The sequence below is a fragment of the Eretmochelys imbricata genome, chromosome 5, assembly GCF_965152235.1.
Source record: "Eretmochelys imbricata isolate rEreImb1 chromosome 5, rEreImb1.hap1, whole genome shotgun sequence".
In the NCBI taxonomy this organism is placed as follows: domain Eukaryota; kingdom Metazoa; phylum Chordata; order Testudines; family Cheloniidae; genus Eretmochelys; species Eretmochelys imbricata.
In genome coordinates, this window is record NC_135576.1 from 29,626,290 (window position 1) to 29,634,912 (window position 8,623).

The following is an 8,623-nucleotide window of genomic DNA, read 5'->3' on the forward strand; positions in this document are numbered from 1 at the left end:
TAGTCAATATTTCCATTAATAACTTGGATAATGGAGTAGAGAGAATGATTATAAAATTTCCAGGTGACACTATGCTGGGAGGGATTGCAAGCACTTTGGAGGACAGAATTAGAATTCAAAACAGCCTTGAGAAATTGAAGAATTGGTCTGAAGTGAACAAGATGAAATTAACTACGGACAAGTACAAAGGACTACATTTAGAAAGGTACAAATCAAATGCATAACTACAAACTGGGGAATAACTGTCTAGGTGATAGTACTGCTGAAAAGGAGCTGGGGTTGGAGGAGAGTGGCGTGTACTCAGTTGGAGTACTGTGTCCAGTACAGAGTGCCACACTTTCGGAAATGTGGGCAAATTGGAAAGACTCCAGAGGAGAGCAACAAAAATGATGAAAGGTTTAGAAAACCTGACATATGAGGAAAGGTTAAAAATCTGGGCATGTGTATTCTTGAGAAAAGAAGACTGAAGGAGGGACTTGATATCAGTCTTCAAATATGTTAAGGGTTGTAATAAAGGGGGCTGCAATCTATTGTTCTTTATGTCCACTGGGGGTAGCACCAGAAGTAATGGGCTTAATCTGTAACAAGGGAGATTTAAATTAGATATTAGGAAAACCTTTTAAACTATAAGGGCAGTTAAAATCTGTAATAGGCTTCCGAGGGAGGTTGTGGAATCCCCATCAATGGACTTTTTTAAGAACAGGTTAGACAAATACCTCTCAGCAGAGGTGAAAGTAAGCTGGTACGCCCTGGTACGGCGTACCGGTAAGAGCCGGTGCACCGTACCAGGACCGGCTTTCCGAGAGGGCGATTTAAAGCCCTGGAGTAGCAGTGGCGGGGCTGCGGCAGGGATTTAAAGGGCCCCGGAGCTCCAGCCGCTGCTACCCCACCGCCCCGGCGCCCTTTATATCCCGGCCTGAGCCCTGCTGCCCAAGCCCTGGGGTAGCGGTGGCGGGGCTCTGGCAGGGATTTAAAGGGCCCCGGAGCTCCAGCCCCCGCTACCCTCCCAGGACCCTTTAAATCCCCGCCTGAGCCCTGCTGCTGAAGCCCTGGGGTAGCGGCGGTGGGGCTCCAGAGGGCATTTAAAGGGCCGGGGCGGTTGCGGCGGCTGGAGCCCCGGGGCCCTTTACATCCCCGATGGAGCCCAGCCACCACTACCCCAGGGCTCGGGCAGCAGGGCTCAGGCGGGGATTTAAAGGGCTCGGGGCTCCGGCAGCTGCTACCACAGCTCAGCCCCAGGCCCTTTAAAGCTTGGGGTAGCGGTGGCAGCTGGGAGCCCCCAGGGCTCCTCAGTGATTTAAAGGGCCCGGGGCTCCGCTGCAGTAGCGGCAGCTGGAGCCCTGGGCCCTTTAAATCGCCCCCGAGCCCCAGGGCTCCCAGCCGCCTCTGCAGCTGGTAGCTCGGGGGTGATTTAAAGGGCCCCGGGCTCCCAGCTGGAGCCCTGGCCCTTTAATTCAAGATTTAAAGGGCCCAGGGATTTAAGGCCCTGCCTCTTCCGGTTGAGGCCACGCCCCCCTGCTCAGGACTCTGGCACACCGGTAAATCCTCTAACTTACTTTCACCCCTGCCTGTCAGGAATTGGCTAGTTTACTTCATCCTGCCTCAGTGCAGGGGGCTGGACTTGATGACTTCTTGAGGTCCCTGCCAGCCCTAAATTTCTATGATATCTTGCTGCTTCTAGAGTGGGAAAATCAGGCCAGGAGTTTCCCAGAATGCTGCTATCTTTAGCAATCTTGTTGCAGAAGATCAGAATGGCAAGTACTCCCTCATTTGGGGCTTGTTTTGTCTGAGTTCAAGTTTTTCCATGTCTAGTTATGAGTTACTGATATCACATATCACTGATACTGTTTCACTGTGTTCCAGGTACATTCTCTCCCTAGATTTTATGTATTTTATTTCTTTCCTCCCTTTTGTACACACACTTGATAAATGCAGCAAATTGCCTGGGTACAGCACCTGCCATTCTCCTGCACCAAGGTTGTCTCCTTCGTTATGGGAACAATTTTTTTCCCCCAAGGAAGGCATTTCTCACCCACTTTAACTGTGTGCGGAGCTTTTGATATAGCCTTTCGTTTGTTTTCTCTAGCCAGTTGCTTGTTTGTTTCGGGCATGGTGAGAGAGAGAAAAACAGCAATTGAATCTTTTGTTTTATTATCTCTGTGAGGCTCAAGACGAACATGTAAATCTACTTCTCGAGTGCAGAGTCCAATATTAGCCCAGTTTCCCTGCCTTGTGTCTAACAATTAAACATAATTTGATAAAGAAAATCACACGGTGATGTGGCTCTATTATGACCTGCAGAACCATAAGCTAGGAGAAATTGCCTTTGAGCATTTACTTCTATTAAAGTGCAAAGCATATTAGCCTTTCACCTACCCACATTTTGGAGACTCTCAAGAGAACATGTTGTTTTGAAAAGAAGTCCCAGAAAACAGGAAAAACTTCAGTTTCTCATCATTTTTTTCTTGCTCCCAGTTCATACATTTATTATTAGAATTAACTTACAAGAAAACCTCATTAAGCCTGATCTCTTTACTAAGGAAAAAGCTCACAGGGACAGGAAGCATGGTTTTCAATGGAAAACAGTTTCATTAATGAGGTTAGCAACAGCAGGAACACAATGATTTGAGTGTGATACACTCAAAAATGAAACAACAAAAACAGGTTTGGATGTAGGTTAAGTGGAGGATACTCTTAGCCCAGTCAAGCAATTTGATATGACAGGAAGAAGCGCTGTCCAAAAAACTGGAAATCAAATTGAATAGTCTCTACAATCACTCTTTGTTAGTTTAACAGGGCAGCCAATACATGCCCACATGAGTAATTCATTAACACATACATGCAAATGAATGTTATAATTCAGTTGTCCCCAAACGCTGGAGCGCACCCCCCTAGGGCATGGAAGAGCATTCAAGAGTGGGGGGGGGCAGCCCCCACTAGAGGACTGGGGAGGGAGTGCTGCTCTGCCCCCAGCTTCACTCTGGCTCCAGCCCCCAGTTGAGGCTTCGGCTCCTGGCCCCAACCGTGGCCCGGCCCCTGGCCCCAGCCCCCATGCTCCCAGCCATGGCTCCCGCTCCCAGCTGCAGCTCCCAGCCCTGACCACAGCTCCACTGTGTGTCAGTGTGCCTGTAAGGTCTAAGGCTGTTTTCTTTAGTAAGCAGCCATGGCTAAGAAGCAGAAAATCACATCTTCATATTCCATCTAAATTACATTAAAACAATGTAATACTGGGCTGAGAAGAAGACACTCTGGTCCTAATAGTACCCACCAGCACCAGATAAAGAAACAGATCTTAAAATGTTTACAGAAAACTTTTTTCTATTTCATTCTGTCTGGCAAGAAATCACTTATCAACAGTTGTGATTGTGAAATCAATACTTTATTATTTTACAGTCCCTACTTCTCTATTGTTTATCTGAATGGTCTCTGGTTCTTTGATTGTTTCTGTCTGCTGTGTAACTAATTTTGCAAGATTTAAATCAACTACAGTGGTGAGGTCTGATTGGTTAAAGAATTGTTTTGTAGTGGGCTAGGATTGGTGAAAAACGCTGTTTTGTAGTACTTTAGTTTACAATGACTGGTGAAGGTAGAGCTAAGCAGCACTCAAAGTTTAACTACATAAACTGGGGTCCAAAAGGAAGTTCTTTGGAACCTAACTCTAGGACACAGCCCAAGATCAGAGCTTCCAGACCCCAACATCTTGCCAATCACACCCATGCAGGAAGCTGGAGTCCCCGGACAACCTGATCCTGTCTGGCCACTAGGACAAGTTCATCTGCCTTATTGGGAGTGGTGAGCATTGTATGCCTAGCATGTGCATTCTGTTTTGGTAACTGTTAATAAACAGAGGTTAGGATATTACTGTGTAAGGCTCTTTCACTGGTAAAAGGCCCTGCAAACCCACAGAAGATTATGCCCTGATTACGCCCACCCTTCCTGCCAGAAGTTAAGGGGTGGGATAGGAAGTATAAAGGGTGGGTCCTGGAGTTTAGTTGGGCTGCAGTCGCCAGAGGAGACAGATACCTTCTGCCCGGTCCTGAGCCTAAACCCTTTCGCAACCCTGATGTGGCCCTCAGGCCAAAAGTTTGTCCACCCTGTATTAGACAGACAAACATATTAACTCCTGTCACTGAATGCACATATTCAAATAAATTTGTCCTGCAGTGAACAAACAAACAGCTACCACCTCTGTCTCTCACTATACTAAATTGTTCTTGCTAAATCACTGGGGTGCAACTTCTTCTTGAGAAACCATCACTGGATAATTATCATCCAGTCTCTGCCCCTTTACCTCATTTTGGCTGCACAAGGGGCTAGATAGACAGCATACCTAGCCACCTGGGAATACCCCTGCCATAAGAAGGTTCCTTAAAAGGCATAGAGCTGGCTGCTCTGCCTCTTAGTCCCATAGCAAAAGGACCATATAGGGGGCGTTTCTGAGAAGAGGAAGGGCCTGATTAGAAGCAGAACCTCCTTGTGCTCTTGCTTATTCTCAGCTGATGCAACAGACACTAGGGGGCCATTGCAACTGAACATACATTATTGCAGCCCTCTAGTTTACACCAGGGAGGCCCTTGGCAGTGCTGAGACTATGGGATGCACAAAAGTGAATTAAAATCACTCCACCATTCCCCCTCACCCCCACTCAATTCCTGCACAGCATGTAGCTTGGCTAGAAAGGAGCAGGCTCAGTGAGCAGAAAGAGTACACTAGAACCTGAGCAACAGCAAGTGCCAAGGCATAAAGCTGCATAAAATATGTACCCTTTTTGTGAGATCTTGCTGACTGCTGATTAGGGTTTCTTCTTCCAGGAAACACATGTCAGAGGCACGTGCTAGCCCACAGAAGATAAAGACATTAAGCAATCAGTGTGTTCAGGAACAGAGTGACATGCCATCCAAGATATGCAAATTGATGGCTATTTCTCTCAGAAAAGTGACCAGTTATCAGTTTCTTGCTTGACTGACGTTTTATGTGCAATACAGAGCTCAGAGGGAGGCCATGTTATGTAAGACCTGTTTGTTGTTTGACCCTCATACTCCACTGTGTTTACATTGTTTGTTTGTGAAACTTCTTGGGGTTGATCAATTAAACTGCATTCTTTGTGGTATGTTTGAACTTCATGTACTGCACTGTAAATATGTCTCCAATTAACTTGAATTATGCAGGTTTAAAGACCTTTTTTTAAAAAAAAACTTGTTTTCATACTATTAAAATATGGGCTATGGTTTTCTTTCTTCTGTTTCCTACTTAGTCCCCCTCTGAATGGCTCTGGATATACTTTTGGTGCCTTGCAAACAGAATATTGTTAGTGTTTGCTCCCTCCTTCCCCAAATTAAAGTGATTCACTGATCTCTTTCCCTACCCCTTTCTCTGCATCCCTTCATTTCCTTTACTTCCCCATTCCTCTGGTCATCCCCATCTCTCTTCTTCTCCACTCCCCCCACCTCCCAACAGTCTCCTCTCTGCCACTAAGCTGAGGAACCTGTCTTCTAGCTTCTAATTCTTTTGCAGCTGAGCTGGATCTCTTAACTCTCTAGTTAAACTGGAATATGGGATCTTCTGATTGGACACCTTCTTCCTACAAGTGAAATCCTTCCAGATTCCTCCTTGTCCTCTCCCTCCAAGACCCCCTAAACAGCTGGTTTATCTAGGTAATCTGACACCCTGAGGAGTGATAGTCCTTCTCCATACTCTGTCCTTCCTACCCTCTGAAATGCCTTTTCTTAACAAATACTTCAAAGCAAAACCCGATTCAAGCTGTAAAAGAATTTTTAACCAAGTCATAATGATTATTTGTCCCCTGGGTGCCAAAGGTGCAATGCTGCCTCAGTGGTTTCTATGAGCAAGAAGACTTTCTTTAGATGAATTTCTGCAACAGCAGCTGGTTCCTGAACTTTTCAAAAGAACTCCCCTTTATTGTTATCTTACTGTTATTGGTATTAGTGAGCCACCACAAAATATAGACTGTTTGTATTTGCAGTTGCAATCACCTCTAGACATGCTGTCAACATTTCCCCAGACTGTTTGTTTTGTCGTCTGATTACCACTCATTCAAAAGTAAATAAACCTTTACCCTGCTTGTCCAACTCATCAGTGGTCTATTTAGTGAAATTTCCAGAGTGAGTTCTCTACTAATTAAAAAATAGTAAATATGTTTTCACTTTCTCTCCTGTTAAAAGGATATATTAACAGAAAAGCATAATGCTCTTTTTTTCCATTCTTTGGTTATTTGCATTAATAACAATAACCTCTGTTTTGTAGTACACGCTTAGTAAATGGGTTTTGCGACTGATTAAATACTTTGCTTTCGCTTCACCGTTTGATGTGAGGGATATGATAGCTGCATACAGATGAGAAACTTGGCATTCAGATATTTCAGGGATAGGCACCACATGACTACACAGAGAGAACCAAGGAAATATTTTTACAAACACATCACATGGAAAAAGAAATACACAGGAAGAGGGGAAAGAAGCTATGAAATGATTCAGTGAAGAAGCATTTACAGTCAGCAAAATGTTGCCTTTGGGGTGAGTATTTCTAAAGCACATTTCCACTTTATGCATCCGATGACGTGAGCTGTAGCTCACGAAAGCTTATGCTCAAATAAATTGGTTCGTCTCTAAGGTGCCACAAGTCCTCCTGTTCTTAAAGCACATTAAGTTTCCCTAAGCACCAAGCAAACAGACAAGCACCACAGCCTCTGGTTCATCCCAATCTTGTGGGTACAGAGCCCTACTTTATCAAAACTATTTTCACCCTGACTTCCAAGCAGCCACTCTTATATCCCTTACTCTTAAATGGGAGAAGTGACAGGGGAAGCTGAGTTTCATTTAATACCAGGTCCTGATGCACAAAGGGTTATCCCTGTACCCCAGGAGCTTTAGCTTGGCAAAGTTAGTACCAATATCAATGGGACTACAGGTGAGCTTAAAGGTAGGCATGTGCTTAAATACATTACTGAATCAGCGCCTGTGATAAGGATAGCTACACAATATAACTATCATGATATTTAGTAAATGCAGACAACAGAACACACACAGAAACCAATTTTCATAAATAGCGAAGAGCAATTTTAAAAAATAATCACATTAAGAAGCACACTGCTTTGAGAAACAATTTTCATTAGACAGCTGACTCAAGATTCCTCTGGTTTTTGCTGTTCCTTAACATGAGTGTAATAACTCTGGTGCTAGCTCGAGCATCTGCTGCAGTTTTGACCAAGGGTGGTTGTGTTAGGGCCCGGAGCTGTGATGCAGCAGCACAGAATGCTGTCCTGGGGGAGAGACAGCCGATGAGAGGGCAGCTCGAGCTCAGAGTCTGCCATAGAGGAGGCAGTTGGAAGTGGTGAAAGAAGGAGATGAAAAGAGGCGGCGCTGGGGTAAAAAGGGGATTTGTAGAGGAAGCGGGAACTCGAGGGGCTGTGTGCAAGAAGCTCAGCCATGAGGGGCATAGACAGTAACGATCGGTGAGGTTGACCGCTGGGACATTGACAGACAGAATACAGTCTGGGCGCCAGGGGAACAGTTTGGCCCTCTGGGGGAAGGGCTGTTGTTCCCAAGTGAACCCGCTGGAAACAAGGCAGTCATCACAGCATTGAATGGAAGGAGCATTGCCAGCTGGAGAGAGGCAAAAGGCGGGACAGCAGGAGTGAAACTAGACTTTGCCACCAGGGACAGGAGAAGCTTATTTCCTGACTCCCACAGCTTGTTGCTCACAAATTTCTTTTATTGTGATGGTAAATTATGGCTAAGAGGCCACCCACAGGATTGGGACCAATTCAAAGTGGGTGGTGGTGGCAGCATCAGTGGCCTCCTTTTAGCCCAGTGGTTAAAGCACTCGCCAGCAATGTGGGAGACCCAACTTCAATTCCTCCCTCTGCCTGGGTGAGGGGGGCAGAGAAGAAGAATTTGAACAGGGTCTCCCAGAAGACTGCTCCAACCACTAAACTATGGGACAGTCTGACACTTGCCTGGGTAAAAAGCTCTGTGCCACTTCCAGAGGCATTTAGGTACCACAGTGATGGGTCCAGTATAAAAATCTAAATAGAACAGATATACCATGAATATATGAGAGTCCCTGATTGCTGCTGACCCTCCTCAGTTATTCAAAAGTTATACCAAGCAATAATTTCTTCCTCTCTAGTAGACAGAGTACCACCTACCCCTTACTGCTCATCCTCCTGGCAGTTTATTCCATCTAAATCTTTTTGTGTCTGAGTGTATGTAATTTTTCTAGTGGCTCTTTCTGTCTCACAAGCCTAAATTACCAAAGGTAGCTGCCTTCAAACACAAATCTTATTAAACAAGTAGCCATCCAAAGCCTACGTCTGAAAGGGAAAAAAAACAAAAACAAAAACAGGTCTTCCAGAATTAAACAGTTTAGGACATTTCGAGCAGAAGAAGGTTCAGAGCAAATTGGTGGAAAATATTTAATGAGTTTTATTCTGTTCCTCCTCTAATTTCTATGTTATTATTTTAAGTAAATAGTCTTTAAATGTATGGTCCAGCCCCTAAAACCTGGTACATGATTCCTTTTGGTGAACCCATGGGATCCCTGTACCCCATGTGCCACTGTACTCTCTCCCAGGTGGCATCAAGAGGTCTTTGGGCCACACTGA